This window comes from Lissotriton helveticus, chromosome 1_2 (genome assembly GCF_964261635.1).
Source record: "Lissotriton helveticus chromosome 1_2, aLisHel1.1, whole genome shotgun sequence".
NCBI classification, from domain to species: Eukaryota; Metazoa; Chordata; class Amphibia; order Caudata; family Salamandridae; genus Lissotriton; species Lissotriton helveticus.
In genome coordinates, this window is record NC_136058.1 from 338,893,350 (window position 1) to 338,906,659 (window position 13,310).

Sequence of the window (13,310 nt, forward strand, 5' to 3'; positions counted from 1 at the left end):
AGAGCACACTGTGAGTTACGTCTTATCACCTCAAAGGAGGATTTCACACCAAAGTGGATGTTCCGTCTTGGCTTGGTGAAAAGCAGGGGCGCCGCAATGATGAATTTTACAGAAAGGAAAGGAACTTTGATACAAAGACCTTAGGAAGCATTGGTGGCAAATGGATGGAAGCCTTTAACCGTGAGAAAAATGACAGAAAGTTATGGGAGTCATTACCACGCACCCAGCTTCAAGAACATGCATTTTGGGTTCATTTTTGAAAGGAAAGAGAATGGAAAAATCAGTAGAGTAAAGGCAACATATTCAGTTTTTCTTGAAGCTACTGTAGAGAGTCTCTGGTTTAGAGGAAGAACCCTTACCAATGACCAAGATGGCTGCCACCGATTTCTATCCTAAATGTATTAAGATTGCCAAGATTAATCATCACTTTGATGGCTTAAACAAGTAAGATTCTTTGGTTCTATAAGCATCAAAAATGAGATAGCCCCATTTCATGGGGTTTTCCAAGGCACACGTCTCACAGTTTAAGTGGGGTTCGTATCCCAGTTGCATGACATATCTCTTCCTTAATACTGACAGCCAGCCTAGTTTTCTGCCAAAATCCAAGATAAGCATGGCAAAAGTCTGGAGATGCCGGGGATTGAACCCGGGGCCTCATACATGCAAAGTATGCGCTCTACCACTGAGCTACATCCCCTTGTATGCCAAGTTTTACTGTATGCATGGAAACCCTGAATGTAAGTGTCTGCCAAGTCAACCCACTTGACACTGCAGCATAAAGTCTCAGTCAGGAAAATCCTTAAGCCTCGCACCTGGATTATCTTCCTGGTCTATAGTCTTGTTTAGAGATGCTTGTGTGCAGCCTTCTTAGCGCAGTAGGCAGCGCGTCAGTCTCATAATCTGAAGGTCCTGAGTTCGATCCTCAGAGAGGGCATTTATTTCCTCCTTTTGGCAAGCAAAATTCTCAGATTTTCTTGAAAAGTGGAAACTATGCCTATTTCAAACAATATTTTTCAATGCAACCTATTTAAGTGGGGTTCTGACCCCCCAACTGCCTGAGAAACCTCAACTTTCCACAAGGTGGCAGGCTAGCCTTCTGGAAAAAGCCGAGATACAGAACAGCGACTCCTGGAGATGCCGGGGATTGAACCCGGGGCCTCATACATGCGAAGCATGCGCTCTACCACTGAGCTACATCCCCTCCACTGCCCTCTAAAGTTTTGCTGGATGCAAGGAGACTCTGGAGCCCACGGACTGCAAAGTCTCGATTTGAGACTAGAATGTAAAGTGTCAGGCATGAAATTGCCCACGCCTTACGTGAGGGCTGTCTTCATGGAGCATATACTTAGTGCAATCAGGGTTCGATTCTCCGGCAGGGCTTTTATTTGCTCAGTTTGGAATGCAAAACTTCTCAGGATTTCCCCAAATGTGTAAACTGTTGGTCTACTTTCCAGCTTGCTCAGCCTTTCGGGGGATGATTCCATTGGCTATGCCCTCTTGCCCATCGGTGGACACTCAAATTGAAGGCAAGTCACAGTGTGATTGGCTGCCAAGCAGCTACCGTGGTGCAATGCAATTGGAAGTCTGCCAAGGGCATACATGTACTAATGCAATGCTTTGGTAGCAGTTTTGATCAGCAGGTTTCCTTTACTGTTCTTCACGCCTCCCCTAGCGATGACTATGTCATCAATTCCCTTTGAAAGCAGATAGAGTACGCTTCTTTTCCAGTATTTATCGAAGCTCGGGGACTTTTTCATAATCAACGGAAGGTATTGTTGATTAACAGCAAAAGACATGGAAATGAAACCACAAAATCCTTCGAGCCGGATTTGAACCAGCGACCTAAGGATGCCCGAATTAATGCTACAGTCCTCCACTCTACCAACTGAGCTATCGAAGTAGGGGTAGCAGAAGCTCATAGCACTGAAATTACCTCTTGCTCAAGAAAGGTTGTGGGGGGTGGGGACCAGGAGCAGACAGATGAAAATCATCAATATTAATCGCGGCTCCCTCTCAAAGCTACCACTTCTGAGAGCACACTGTGAGTTACGTCTTATCACCTCAAAGGAGGATTTCACACCAAAGTGGATGTTCCGTCTTGGCTTGGTGAAAAGCAGGGGCGCCGCAATGATGAATTTTACAGAAAGGAAAGGAACTTTGATACAAAGACCTTAGGAAGCATTGGTGGCAAATGGATGGAAGCCTTTAACCGTGAGAAAAATGACAGAAAGTTATGGGAGTCATTACCACGCACCCAGCTTCAAGAACATGCATTTTGGGTTCATTTTTGAAAGGAAAGAGAATGGAAAAATCAGTAGAGTAAAGGCAACATATTCAGTTTTTCTTGAAGCTACTGTAGAGAGTCTCTGGTTTAGAGGAAGAACCCTTACCAATGACCAAGATGGCTGCCACCGATTTCTATCCTAAATGTATTAAGATTGCCAAGATTAATCATCACTTTGATGGCTTAAACAAGTAAGATTCTTTGGTTCTATAAGCATCAAAAATGAGATAGCCCCATTTCATGGGGTTTTCCAAGGCACACGTCTCACAGTTTAAGTGGGGTTCGTATCCCAGTTGCATGACATATCTCTTCCTTAATACTGACAGCCAGCCTAGTTTTCTGCCAAAATCCAAGATAAGCATGGCAAAAGTCTGGAGATGCCGGGGATTGAACCCGGGGCCTCATACATGCAAAGTATGCGCTCTACCACTGAGCTACATCCCCTTGTATGCCAAGTTTTACTGTATGCATGGAAACCCTGAATGTAAGTGTCTGCCAAGTCAACCCACTTGACACTGCAGCATAAAGTCTCAGTCAGGAAAATCCTTAAGCCTCGCACCTGGATTATCTTCCTGGTCTATAGTCTTGTTTAGAGATGCTTGTGTGCAGCCTTCTTAGCGCAGTAGGCAGCGCGTCAGTCTCATAATCTGAAGGTCCTGAGTTCGATCCTCAGAGAGGGCATTTATTTCCTCCTTTTGGCAAGCAAAATTCTCAGATTTTCTTGAAAAGTGGAAACTATGCCTATTTCAAACAATATTTTTCAATGCAACCTATTTAAGTGGGGTTCTGACCCCCCAACTGCCTGAGAAACCTCAACTTTCCACAAGGTGGCAGGCTAGCCTTCTGGAAAAAGCCGAGATACAGAACAGCGACTCCTGGAGATGCCGGGGATTGAACCCGGGGCCTCATACATGCGAAGCATGCGCTCTACCACTGAGCTACATCCCCTCCACTGCCCTCTAAAGTTTTGCTGGATGCAAGGAGACTCTGGAGCCCACGGACTGCAAAGTCTCGATTTGAGACTAGAATGTAAAGTGTCAGGCATGAAATTGCCCACGCCTTACGTGAGGGCTGTCTTCATGGAGCATATACTTAGTGCAATCAGGGTTCGATTCTCCGGCAGGGCTTTTATTTGCTCAGTTTGGAATGCAAAACTTCTCAGGATTTCCCCAAATGTGTAAACTGTTGGTCTACTTTCCAGCTTGCTCAGCCTTTCGGGGGATGATTCCATTGGCTATGCCCTCTTGCCCATCGGTGGACACTCAAATTGAAGGCAAGTCACAGTGTGATTGGCTGCCAAGCAGCTACCGTGGTGCAATGCAATTGGAAGTCTGCCAAGGGCATACATGTACTAATGCAATGCTTTGGTAGCAGTTTTGATCAGCAGGTTTCCATTACTGTTCTTCACGCCTCCCCTAGCGATGACTATGTCATCAATTCCCTTTGAAAGCAGATAGAGTACGCTTCTTTTCCAGTATTTATCGAAGCTCGGGGACTTTTTCATAATCAACGGAAGGTATTGTTGATTAACAGCAAAAGACATGGAAATGAAACCACAAAATCCTTCGAGCCGGATATGAACCAGCGACCTAAGGATGCCCGAATTAATGCTACAGTCCTCCGCTCTACCAACTGAGCTATCGAAGGAGGGGTAGCAGAAGCTCATAGCACTGAAATTACCTCTCGCTCAAGAAAGGTTGTGGGGGGTGGGGACCAGGAGCAGACAGATGAAAATCATCAATATTAATCGCGGCTCCCTCTCAAAGCTACCACTTCTGAGAGCACACTGTGAGTTACGTCTTATCACCTCAAAGGAGGATTTCACACCAAAGTGGATGTTCCGTCTTGGCTTGGTGAAAAGCAGGGGCGCCGCAATGATGAATTTTACAGAAAGGAAAGGAACTTTGATACAAAGACCTTAGGAAGCATTGGTGGCAAATGGATGGAAGCCTTTAACCGTGAGAAAAATGACAGAAAGTTATGGGAGTCATTACCACGCACCCAGCTTCAAGAACATGCATTTTGGGTTCATTTTTGAAAGGAAAGAGAATGGAAAAATCAGTAGAGTAAAGGCAACATATTCAGTTTTTCTTGAAGCTACTGTAGAGAGTCTCTGGTTTAGAGGAAGAACCCTTACCAATGACCAAGATGGCTGCCACCGATTTCTATCCTAAATGTATTAAGATTGCCAAGATTAATCATCACTTTGATGGCTTAAACAAGTAAGATTCTTTGGTTCTATAAGCATCAAAAATGAGATAGCCCCATTTCATGGGGTTTTCCAAGGCACACGTCTCACAGTTTAAGTGGGGTTCGTATCCCAGTTGCATGACATATCTCTTCCTTAATACTGACAGCCAGCCTAGTTTTCTGCCAAAATCCAAGATAAGCATGGCAAAAGTCTGGAGATGCCGGGGATTGAATCCGGGGCCTCATACATGCAAAGCATGCGCTCTACCACTGAGCTACATCCCCTTGTATGCCAAGTTTTACTGTATGCATGGAAACCCTGAATGTAAGTGTCTGCCAAGTCAACCCACTTGACACTGCAGCATAAAGTCTCAGTCAGGAAAATCCTTAAGCCTCGCACCTGGATTATCTTCCTGGTCTATAGTCTTGTTTAGAGATGCTTGTGTGCAGCCTTCTTAGCGCAGTAGGCAGCGCGTCAGTCTCATAATCTGAAGGTCCTGAGTTCGATCCTCAGAGAGGGCATTTATTTCCTCCTTTTGGCAAGCAAAATTCTCAGATTTTCTTGAAAAGTGGAAACTATGCCTATTTCAAACAATATTTTTCAATGCAACCTATTTAAGTGGGGTTCTGACCCCCCAACTGCCTGAGAAACCTCAACTTTCCACAAGGTGGCAGGCTAGCCTTCTGGAAAAAGCCGAGATACAGAACAGCGACTCCTGGAGATGCCGGGGATTGAACCCGGGGCCTCATACATGCGAAGCATGCGCTCTACCACTGAGCTACATCCCCTCCACTGCCCTCTAAAGTTTTGCTGGATGCAAGGAGACTCTGGAGCCCACGGACTGCAAAGTCTCGATTTGAGACTAGAATGTAAAGTGTCAGGCATGAAATTGCCCACGCCTTACGTGAGGGCTGTCTTCATGGAGCATATACTTAGTGCAATCAGGGTTCGATTCTCCGGCAGGGCTTTTATTTGCTCAGTTTGGAATGCAAAACTTCTCAGGATTTCCCCAAATGTGTAAACTGTTGGTCTACTTTCCAGCTTGCTCAGCCTTTCGGGGGATGATTCCATTGGCTATGCCCTCTTGCCCATCGGTGGACACTCAAATTGAAGGCAAGTCACAGTGTGATTGGCTGCCAAGCAGCTACCGTGGTGCAATGCAATTGGAAGTCTGCCAAGGGCATACATGTACTAATGCAATGCTTTGGTAGCAGTTTTGATCAGCAGGTTTCCTTTACTGTTCTTCACGCCTCCCCTAGCGATGACTATGTCATCAATTCCCTTTGAAAGCAGATAGAGTACGCTTCTTTTCCAGTATTTATCGAAGCTCGGGGACTTTTTCATAATCAACGGAAGGTATTGTTGATTAACAGCAAAAGACATGGAAATGAAACCACAAAATCCTTCGAGCCGGATTTGAACCAGCGACCTAAGGATGCCCGAATTAATGCTACAGTCCTCCACTCTACCAACTGAGCTATCGAAGTAGGGGTAGCAGAAGCTCATAGCACTGAAATTACCTCTTGCTCAAGAAAGGTTGTGGGGGGTGGGGACCAGGAGCAGACAGATGAAAATCATCAATATTAATCGCGGCTCCCTCTCAAAGCTACCACTTCTGAGAGCACACTGTGAGTTACGTCTTATCACCTCAAAGGAGGATTTCACACCAAAGTGGATGTTCCGTCTTGGCTTGGTGAAAAGCAGGGGCGCCGCAATGATGAATTTTACAGAAAGGAAAGGAACTTTGATACAAAGACCTTAGGAAGCATTGGTGGCAAATGGATGGAAGCCTTTAACCGTGAGAAAAATGACAGAAAGTTATGGGAGTCATTACCACGCACCCAGCTTCAAGAACATGCATTTTGGGTTCATTTTTGAAAGGAAAGAGAATGGAAAAATCAGTAGAGTAAAGGCAACATATTCAGTTTTTCTTGAAGCTACTGTAGAGAGTCTCTGGTTTAGAGGAAGAACCCTTACCAATGACCAAGATGGCTGCCACCGATTTCTATCCTAAATGTATTAAGATTGCCAAGATTAATCATCACTTTGATGGCTTAAACAAGTAAGATTCTTTGGTTCTATAAGCATCAAAAATGAGATAGCCCCATTTCATGGGGTTTTCCAAGGCACACGTCTCACAGTTTAAGTGGGGTTCGTATCCCAGTTGCATGACATATCTCTTCCTTAATACTGACAGCCAGCCTAGTTTTCTGCCAAAATCCAAGATAAGCATGGCAAAAGTCTGGAGATGCCGGGGATTGAACCCGGGGCCTCATACATGCAAAGTATGCGCTCTACCACTGAGCTACATCCCCTTGTATGCCAAGTTTTACTGTATGCATGGAAACCCTGAATGTAAGTGTCTGCCAAGTCAACCCACTTGACACTGCAGCATAAAGTCTCAGTCAGGAAAATCCTTAAGCCTCGCACCTGGATTATCTTCCTGGTCTATAGTCTTGTTTAGAGATGCTTGTGTGCAGCCTTCTTAGCGCAGTAGGCAGCGCGTCAGTCTCATAATCTGAAGGTCCTGAGTTCGATCCTCAGAGAGGGCATTTATTTCCTCCTTTTGGCAAGCAAAATTCTCAGATTTTCTTGAAAAGTGGAAACTATGCCTATTTCAAACAATATTTTTCAATGCAACCTATTTAAGTGGGGTTCTGACCCCCCAACTGCCTGAGAAACCTCAACTTTCCACAAGGTGGCAGGCTAGCCTTCTGGAAAAAGCCGAGATACAGAACAGCGACTCCTGGAGATGCCGGGGATTGAACCCGGGGCCTCATACATGCGAAGCATGCGCTCTACCACTGAGCTACATCCCCTCCACTGCCCTCTAAACTTTTGCTGGATGCAAGGAGACTCTGGAGCCCACGGACTGCAAAGTCTCGATTTGAGACTAGAATGTAAAGTGTCAGGCATGAAATTGCCCACGCCTTACGTGAGGGCTGTCTTCATGGAGCATATACTTAGTGCAATCAGGGTTCGATTCTCCGGCAGGGCTTTTATTTGCTCAGTTTGGAATGCAAAACTTCTCAGGATTTCCCCAAATGTGTAAACTGTTGGTCTACTTTCCAGCTTGCTCAGCCTTTCGGGGGATGATTCCATTGGCTATGCCCTCTTGCCCATCGGTGGACACTCAAATTGAAGGCAAGTCACAGTGTGATTGGCTGCCAAGCAGCTACCGTGGTGCAATGCAATTGGAAGTCTGCCAAGGGCATACATGTACTAATGCAATGCTTTGGTAGCAGTTTTGATCAGCAGGTTTCCTTTACTGTTCTTCACGCCTCCCCTAGCGATGACTATGTCATCAATTCCCTTTGAAAGCAGATAGAGTACGCTTCTTTTCCAGTATTTATCGAAGCTCGGGGACTTTTTCATAATCAACGGAAGGTATTGTTGATTAACAGCAAAAGACATGGAAATGAAACCACAAAATCCTTCGAGCCGGATTTGAACCAGCGACCTAAGGTTGCCCGAATTAATGCTACAGTCCTGCGCTCTACCAACTGAGCTATCGAAGGAGGGGTAGCAGAAGCTCATAGCACTGAAATTACCTCTCGCTCAAGAAAGGTTGTGGGGGGTGGGGACCAGGAGCAGACAGATGAAAATCATCAATATTAATCGCGGCTCCCTCTCAAAGCTACCACTTCTGAGAGCACACTGTGAGTTACGTCTTATCACCTCAAAGGAGGATTTCACACCAAAGTGGATGCTCCGTCTTGGCTTGGTGAAAAGCAGGGGCGCCGCAATGATGAATTTTACAGAAAGGAAAGGAACTTTGATACAAAGACCTTAGGAAGCATTGGTGGCAAATGGATGGAAGCCTTTAACCGTGAGAAAAATGACAGAAAGTTATGGGAGTCATTACCACGCACCCAGCTTCAAGAACATGCATTTTGGGTTCATTTTTGAAAGGAAAGAGAATGGAAAAATCAGTAGAGTAAAGGCAACATATTCAGTTTTTCTTGAAGCTACTGTAGAGAGTCTCTGGTTTAGAGGAAGAACCCTTACCAATGACCAAGATGGCTGCCACAGATTTCTATCCTAAATGTATTAAGATTGCCAAGATTAATCATCACTTTGATGGCTTAAACAAGTAAGATTCTTTGGTTCTATAAGCATCAAAAATGAGATAGCCCCATTTCATGGGGTTTTCCAAGGCACACGTCTCACAGTTTAAGTGGGGTTCGTATCCCAGTTGCATGACATATCTCTTCCTTAATACTGACAGCCAGCCTAGTTTTCTGCCAAAATACAAGATAAGCATGGCAAAAGTCTGGAGATGCCGGGGATTGAACCCGGGGCCTCATACATGCAAAGCATGCGCTCTACCACTGAGCTACATCCCCTTGTATGCCAAGTTTTACTGTATGCATGGAAACCCTGAATGTAAGTGTCTGCCAAGTCAACCCACTTGACACTGCAGCATAAAGTCTCAGTCAGGAAAATCCTTAAGCCTCGCACCTGGATTATCTTCCTGGTCTATAGTCTTGTTTAGAGATGCTTGTGTGCAGCCTTCTTAGCGCAGTAGGCAGCGCGTCAGTCTCATAATCTGAAGGTCCTGAGTTCGATCCTCAGAGAGGGCATTTATTTCCTCCTTTTGGCAAGCAAAATTCTCAGATTTTCTTGAAAAGTGGAAACTATGCCTATTTCAAACAATATTTTTCAATGCAACCTATTTAAGTGGGGTTCTGACCCCCCAACTGCCTGAGAAACCTCAACTTTCCACAAGGTGGCAGGCTAGCCTTCTGGAAAAAGCCAAGATACAGAACAGCGACTCCTGGAGATGCCGGGGATTGAACCCGGGGCCTCATACATGCGAAGCATGCGCTCTACCACTGAGCTACATCCCCTCCACTGCCCTCTAAAGTTTTGCTGGATGCAAGGAGACTCTGGAGCCCACGGACTGCAAAGTCTCGATTTGAGACTAGAATGTAAAGTGTCAGGCATGAAATTGCCCACGCCTTACGTGAGGGCTGTCTTCATGGAGCATATACTTAGTGCAATCAGGGTTCGATTCTCCGGCAGGGCTTTTATTTGCTCAGTTTGGAATGCAAAACTTCTCAGGATTTCCCCAAATGTGTAAACTGTTGGTCTACTTTCCAGCTTGCTCAGCCTTTCGGGGGATGATTCCATTGGCTATGCCCTCTTGCCCATCGGTGGACACTCAAATTGAAGGCAAGTCACAGTGTGATTGGCTGCCAAGCAGCTACCGTGGTGCAATGCAATTGGAAGTCTGCCAAGGGCATACATGTACTAATGCAATGCTTTGGTAGCAGTTTTGATCAGCAGGTTTCCTTTACTGTTCTTCACGCCTCCCCTAGCGATGACTATGTCATCAATTCCCTTTGAAAGCAGATAGAGTACGCTTCTTTTCCAGTATTTATCGAAGCTCGGGGACTTTTTCATAATCAACGGAAGGTATTGTTGATTAACAGCAAAAGACATGGAAATGAAACCACAAAATCCTTCGAGCCGGATTTGAACCAGCGACCTAAGGATGCCCGAATTAATGCTACAGTCCTCCACTCTACCAACTGAGCTATCGAAGTAGGGGTAGCAGAAGCTCATAGCACTGAAATTACCTCTTGCTCAAGAAAGGTTGTGGGGGGTGGGGACCAGGAGCAGACAGATGAAAATCATCAATATTAATCGCGGCTCCCTCTCAAAGCTACCACTTCTGAGAGCACACTGTGAGTTACGTCTTATCACCTCAAAGGAGGATTTCACACCAAAGTGGATGTTCCGTCTTGGCTTGGTGAAAAGCAGGGGCGCCGCAATGATGAATTTTACAGAAAGGAAAGGAACTTTGATACAAAGACCTTAGGAAGCATTGGTGGCAAATGGATGGAAGCCTTTAACCGTGAGAAAAATGACAGAAAGTTATGGGAGTCATTACCACGCACCCAGCTTCAAGAACATGCATTTTGGGTTCATTTTTGAAAGGAAAGAGAATGGAAAAATCAGTAGAGTAAAGGCAACATATTCAGTTTTTCTTGAAGCTACTGTAGAGAGTCTCTGGTTTAGAGGAAGAACCCTTACCAATGACCAAGATGGCTGCCACCGATTTCTATCCTAAATGTATTAAGATTGCCAAGATTAATCATCACTTTGATGGCTTAAACAAGTAAGATTCTTTGGTTCTATAAGCATCAAAAATGAGATAGCCCCATTTCATGGGGTTTTCCAAGGCACACGTCTCACAGTTTAAGTGGGGTTCGTATCCCAGTTGCATGACATATCTCTTCCTTAATACTGACAGCCAGCCTAGTTTTCTGCCAAAATCCAAGATAAGCATGGCAAAAGTCTGGAGATGCCGGGGATTGAACCCGGGGCCTCATACATGCAAAGTATGCGCTCTACCACTGAGCTACATCCCCTTGTATGCCAAGTTTTACTGTATGCATGGAAACCCTGAATGTAAGTGTCTGCCAAGTCAACCCACTTGACACTGCAGCATAAAGTCTCAGTCAGGAAAATCCTTAAGCCTCGCACCTGGATTATCTTCCTGGTCTATAGTCTTGTTTAGAGATGCTTGTGTGCAGCCTTCTTAGCGCAGTAGGCAGCGCGTCAGTCTCATAATCTGAAGGTCCTGAGTTCGATCCTCAGAGAGGGCATTTATTTCCTCCTTTTGGCAAGCAAAATTCTCAGATTTTCTTGAAAAGTGGAAACTATGCCTATTTCAAACAATATTTTTCAATGCAACCTATTTAAGTGGGGTTCTGACCCCCCAACTGCCTGAGAAACCTCAACTTTCCACAAGGTGGCAGGCTAGCCTTCTGGAAAAAGCCGAGATACAGAACAGCGACTCCTGGAGATGCCGGGGATTGAACCCGGGGCCTCATACATGCGAAGCATGCGCTCTACCACTGAGCTACATCCCCTCCACTGCCCTCTAAACTTTTGCTGGATGCAAGGAGACTCTGGAGCCCACGGACTGCAAAGTCTCGATTTGAGACTAGAATGTAAAGTGTCAGGCATGAAATTGCCCACGCCTTACGTGAGGGCTGTCTTCATGGAGCATATACTTAGTGCAATCAGGGTTCGATTCTCCGGCAGGGCTTTTATTTGCTCAGTTTGGAATGCAAAACTTCTCAGGATTTCCCCAAATGTGTAAACTGTTGGTCTACTTTCCAGCTTGCTCAGCCTTTCGGGGGATGATTCCATTGGCTATGCCCTCTTGCCCATCGGTGGACACTCAAATTGAAGGCAAGTCACAGTGTGATTGGCTGCCAAGCAGCTACCGTGGTGCAATGCAATTGGAAGTCTGCCAAGGGCATACATGTACTAATGCAATGCTTTGGTAGCAGTTTTGATCAGCAGGTTTCCTTTACTGTTCTTCACGCCTCCCCTAGCGATGACTATGTCATCAATTCCCTTTGAAAGCAGATAGAGTACGCTTCTTTTCCAGTATTTATCGAAGCTCGGGGACTTTTTCATAATCAACGGAAGGTATTGTTGATTAACAGCAAAAGACATGGAAATGAAACCACAAAATCCTTCGAGCCGGATTTGAACCAGCGACCTAAGGTTGCCCGAATTAATGCTACAGTCCTGCGCTCTACCAACTGAGCTATCGAAGGAGGGGTAGCAGAAGCTCATAGCACTGAAATTACCTCTCGCTCAAGAAAGGTTGTGGGGGGTGGGGACCAGGAGCAGACAGATGAAAATCATCAATATTAATCGCGGCTCCCTCTCAAAGCTACCACTTCTGAGAGCACACTGTGAGTTACGTCTTATCACCTCAAAGGAGGATTTCACACCAAAGTGGATGCTCCGTCTTGGCTTGGTGAAAAGCAGGGGCGCCGCAATGATGAATTTTACAGAAAGGAAAGGAACTTTGATACAAAGACCTTAGGAAGCATTGGTGGCAAATGGATGGAAGCCTTTAACCGTGAGAAAAATGACAGAAAGTTATGGGAGTCATTACCACGCACCCAGCTTCAAGAACATGCATTTTGGGTTCATTTTTGAAAGGAAAGAGAATGGAAAAATCAGTAGAGTAAAGGCAACATATTCAGTTTTTCTTGAAGCTACTGTAGAGAGTCTCTGGTTTAGAGGAAGAACCCTTACCAATGACCAAGATGGCTGCCACAGATTTCTATCCTAAATGTATTAAGATTGCCAAGATTAATCATCACTTTGATGGCTTAAACAAGTAAGATTCTTTGGTTCTATAAGCATCAAAAATGAGATAGCCCCATTTCATGGGGTTTTCCAAGGCACACGTCTCACAGTTTAAGTGGGGTTCGTATCCCAGTTGCATGACATATCTCTTCCTTAATACTGACAGCCAGCCTAGTTTTCTGCCAAAATACAAGATAAGCATGGCAAAAGTCTGGAGATGCCGGGGATTGAACCCGGGGCCTCATACATGCAAAGCATGCGCTCTACCACTGAGCTACATCCCCTTGTATGCCAAGTTTTACTGTATGCATGGAAACCCTGAATGTAAGTGTCTGCCAAGTCAACCCACTTGACACTGCAGCATAAAGTCTCAGTCAGGAAAATCCTTAAGCCTCGCACCTGGATTATCTTCCTGGTCTATAGTCTTGTTTAGAGATGCTTGTGTGCAGCCTTCTTAGCGCAGTAGGCAGCGCGTCAGTCTCATAATCTGAAGGTCCTGAGTTCGATCCTCAGAGAGGGCATTTATTTCCTCCTTTTGGCAAGCAAAATTCTCAGATTTTCTTGAAAAGTGGAAACTATGCCTATTTCAAACAATATTTTTCAATGCAACCTATTTAAGTGGGGTTCTGACCCCCCAACTGCCTGAGAAACCTCAACTTTCCACAAGGTGGCAGGCTAGCCTTCTGGAAAAAGCCAAGATACAGAACAGCG

General features: G+C 45.2%; 26 non-coding genes across 26 annotated transcripts; 7 read left to right on the plus strand and 19 right to left on the minus strand.

Moving 5' to 3' along the window:
• Nucleotides 1-625: 625 nt before the first annotated feature.
• TRNAA-UGC (transfer RNA alanine (anticodon UGC)) lies at nt 626-697 on the minus strand. The gene has a single exon. It is a non-coding gene; the product is annotated as a tRNA-Ala (tRNA).
• A 164-nt stretch (nt 698-861) lies between these two features.
• Nucleotides 862-934, plus strand: TRNAM-CAU (transfer RNA methionine (anticodon CAU)). Its single transcript has one exon. It is a non-coding gene; the product is annotated as a tRNA-Met (tRNA).
• Nucleotides 935-1,129: 195 nt separating this feature from the next.
• Nucleotides 1,130-1,201, minus strand: TRNAA-CGC (transfer RNA alanine (anticodon CGC)). Its single transcript has one exon. It is a non-coding gene; the product is annotated as a tRNA-Ala (tRNA).
• A 613-nt stretch (nt 1,202-1,814) lies between these two features.
• TRNAY-GUA (transfer RNA tyrosine (anticodon GUA)) lies at nt 1,815-1,900 on the minus strand. The gene is given in 2 exon segments: nt 1,815-1,850; nt 1,864-1,900. It is a non-coding gene; the product is annotated as a tRNA-Tyr (tRNA).
• Nucleotides 1,901-2,656: 756 nt separating this feature from the next.
• TRNAA-UGC (transfer RNA alanine (anticodon UGC)) lies at nt 2,657-2,728 on the minus strand. Its single transcript has one exon. It is a non-coding gene; the product is annotated as a tRNA-Ala (tRNA).
• A 164-nt stretch (nt 2,729-2,892) lies between these two features.
• TRNAM-CAU (transfer RNA methionine (anticodon CAU)) lies at nt 2,893-2,965 on the plus strand. Its single transcript has one exon. It is a non-coding gene; the product is annotated as a tRNA-Met (tRNA).
• Nucleotides 2,966-3,160: 195 nt separating this feature from the next.
• TRNAA-CGC (transfer RNA alanine (anticodon CGC)) lies at nt 3,161-3,232 on the minus strand. The gene has a single exon. It is a non-coding gene; the product is annotated as a tRNA-Ala (tRNA).
• A 613-nt stretch (nt 3,233-3,845) lies between these two features.
• TRNAY-GUA (transfer RNA tyrosine (anticodon GUA)) lies at nt 3,846-3,931 on the minus strand. The gene is given in 2 exon segments: nt 3,846-3,881; nt 3,895-3,931. It is a non-coding gene; the product is annotated as a tRNA-Tyr (tRNA).
• A 756-nt stretch (nt 3,932-4,687) lies between these two features.
• Nucleotides 4,688-4,759, minus strand: TRNAA-UGC (transfer RNA alanine (anticodon UGC)). The gene has a single exon. It is a non-coding gene; the product is annotated as a tRNA-Ala (tRNA).
• A 164-nt stretch (nt 4,760-4,923) lies between these two features.
• Nucleotides 4,924-4,996, plus strand: TRNAM-CAU (transfer RNA methionine (anticodon CAU)). Its single transcript has one exon. It is a non-coding gene; the product is annotated as a tRNA-Met (tRNA).
• A 195-nt stretch (nt 4,997-5,191) lies between these two features.
• On the minus strand, nt 5,192-5,263 carry TRNAA-CGC (transfer RNA alanine (anticodon CGC)). Its single transcript has one exon. It is a non-coding gene; the product is annotated as a tRNA-Ala (tRNA).
• A 613-nt stretch (nt 5,264-5,876) lies between these two features.
• On the minus strand, nt 5,877-5,962 carry TRNAY-GUA (transfer RNA tyrosine (anticodon GUA)). The gene is given in 2 exon segments: nt 5,877-5,912; nt 5,926-5,962. It is a non-coding gene; the product is annotated as a tRNA-Tyr (tRNA).
• Nucleotides 5,963-6,718: 756 nt separating this feature from the next.
• TRNAA-UGC (transfer RNA alanine (anticodon UGC)) lies at nt 6,719-6,790 on the minus strand. Its single transcript has one exon. It is a non-coding gene; the product is annotated as a tRNA-Ala (tRNA).
• Nucleotides 6,791-6,954: 164 nt separating this feature from the next.
• On the plus strand, nt 6,955-7,027 carry TRNAM-CAU (transfer RNA methionine (anticodon CAU)). The gene has a single exon. It is a non-coding gene; the product is annotated as a tRNA-Met (tRNA).
• Nucleotides 7,028-7,222: 195 nt separating this feature from the next.
• Nucleotides 7,223-7,294, minus strand: TRNAA-CGC (transfer RNA alanine (anticodon CGC)). The gene has a single exon. It is a non-coding gene; the product is annotated as a tRNA-Ala (tRNA).
• A 613-nt stretch (nt 7,295-7,907) lies between these two features.
• TRNAY-GUA (transfer RNA tyrosine (anticodon GUA)) lies at nt 7,908-7,993 on the minus strand. Its single transcript is given in 2 exon segments — nt 7,908-7,943; nt 7,957-7,993. It is a non-coding gene; the product is annotated as a tRNA-Tyr (tRNA).
• Nucleotides 7,994-8,749: 756 nt separating this feature from the next.
• On the minus strand, nt 8,750-8,821 carry TRNAA-UGC (transfer RNA alanine (anticodon UGC)). The gene has a single exon. It is a non-coding gene; the product is annotated as a tRNA-Ala (tRNA).
• Nucleotides 8,822-8,985: 164 nt separating this feature from the next.
• On the plus strand, nt 8,986-9,058 carry TRNAM-CAU (transfer RNA methionine (anticodon CAU)). Its single transcript has one exon. It is a non-coding gene; the product is annotated as a tRNA-Met (tRNA).
• Nucleotides 9,059-9,253: 195 nt separating this feature from the next.
• On the minus strand, nt 9,254-9,325 carry TRNAA-CGC (transfer RNA alanine (anticodon CGC)). Its single transcript has one exon. It is a non-coding gene; the product is annotated as a tRNA-Ala (tRNA).
• Nucleotides 9,326-9,938: 613 nt separating this feature from the next.
• On the minus strand, nt 9,939-10,024 carry TRNAY-GUA (transfer RNA tyrosine (anticodon GUA)). The gene is given in 2 exon segments: nt 9,939-9,974; nt 9,988-10,024. It is a non-coding gene; the product is annotated as a tRNA-Tyr (tRNA).
• A 756-nt stretch (nt 10,025-10,780) lies between these two features.
• TRNAA-UGC (transfer RNA alanine (anticodon UGC)) lies at nt 10,781-10,852 on the minus strand. Its single transcript has one exon. It is a non-coding gene; the product is annotated as a tRNA-Ala (tRNA).
• A 164-nt stretch (nt 10,853-11,016) lies between these two features.
• Nucleotides 11,017-11,089, plus strand: TRNAM-CAU (transfer RNA methionine (anticodon CAU)). Its single transcript has one exon. It is a non-coding gene; the product is annotated as a tRNA-Met (tRNA).
• Nucleotides 11,090-11,284: 195 nt separating this feature from the next.
• TRNAA-CGC (transfer RNA alanine (anticodon CGC)) lies at nt 11,285-11,356 on the minus strand. The gene has a single exon. It is a non-coding gene; the product is annotated as a tRNA-Ala (tRNA).
• Nucleotides 11,357-11,969: 613 nt separating this feature from the next.
• TRNAY-GUA (transfer RNA tyrosine (anticodon GUA)) lies at nt 11,970-12,055 on the minus strand. The gene is given in 2 exon segments: nt 11,970-12,005; nt 12,019-12,055. It is a non-coding gene; the product is annotated as a tRNA-Tyr (tRNA).
• A 756-nt stretch (nt 12,056-12,811) lies between these two features.
• On the minus strand, nt 12,812-12,883 carry TRNAA-UGC (transfer RNA alanine (anticodon UGC)). The gene has a single exon. It is a non-coding gene; the product is annotated as a tRNA-Ala (tRNA).
• Nucleotides 12,884-13,047: 164 nt separating this feature from the next.
• TRNAM-CAU (transfer RNA methionine (anticodon CAU)) lies at nt 13,048-13,120 on the plus strand. Its single transcript has one exon. It is a non-coding gene; the product is annotated as a tRNA-Met (tRNA).
• The last annotated feature ends 190 nt before the right edge of the window (nt 13,121-13,310 follow it).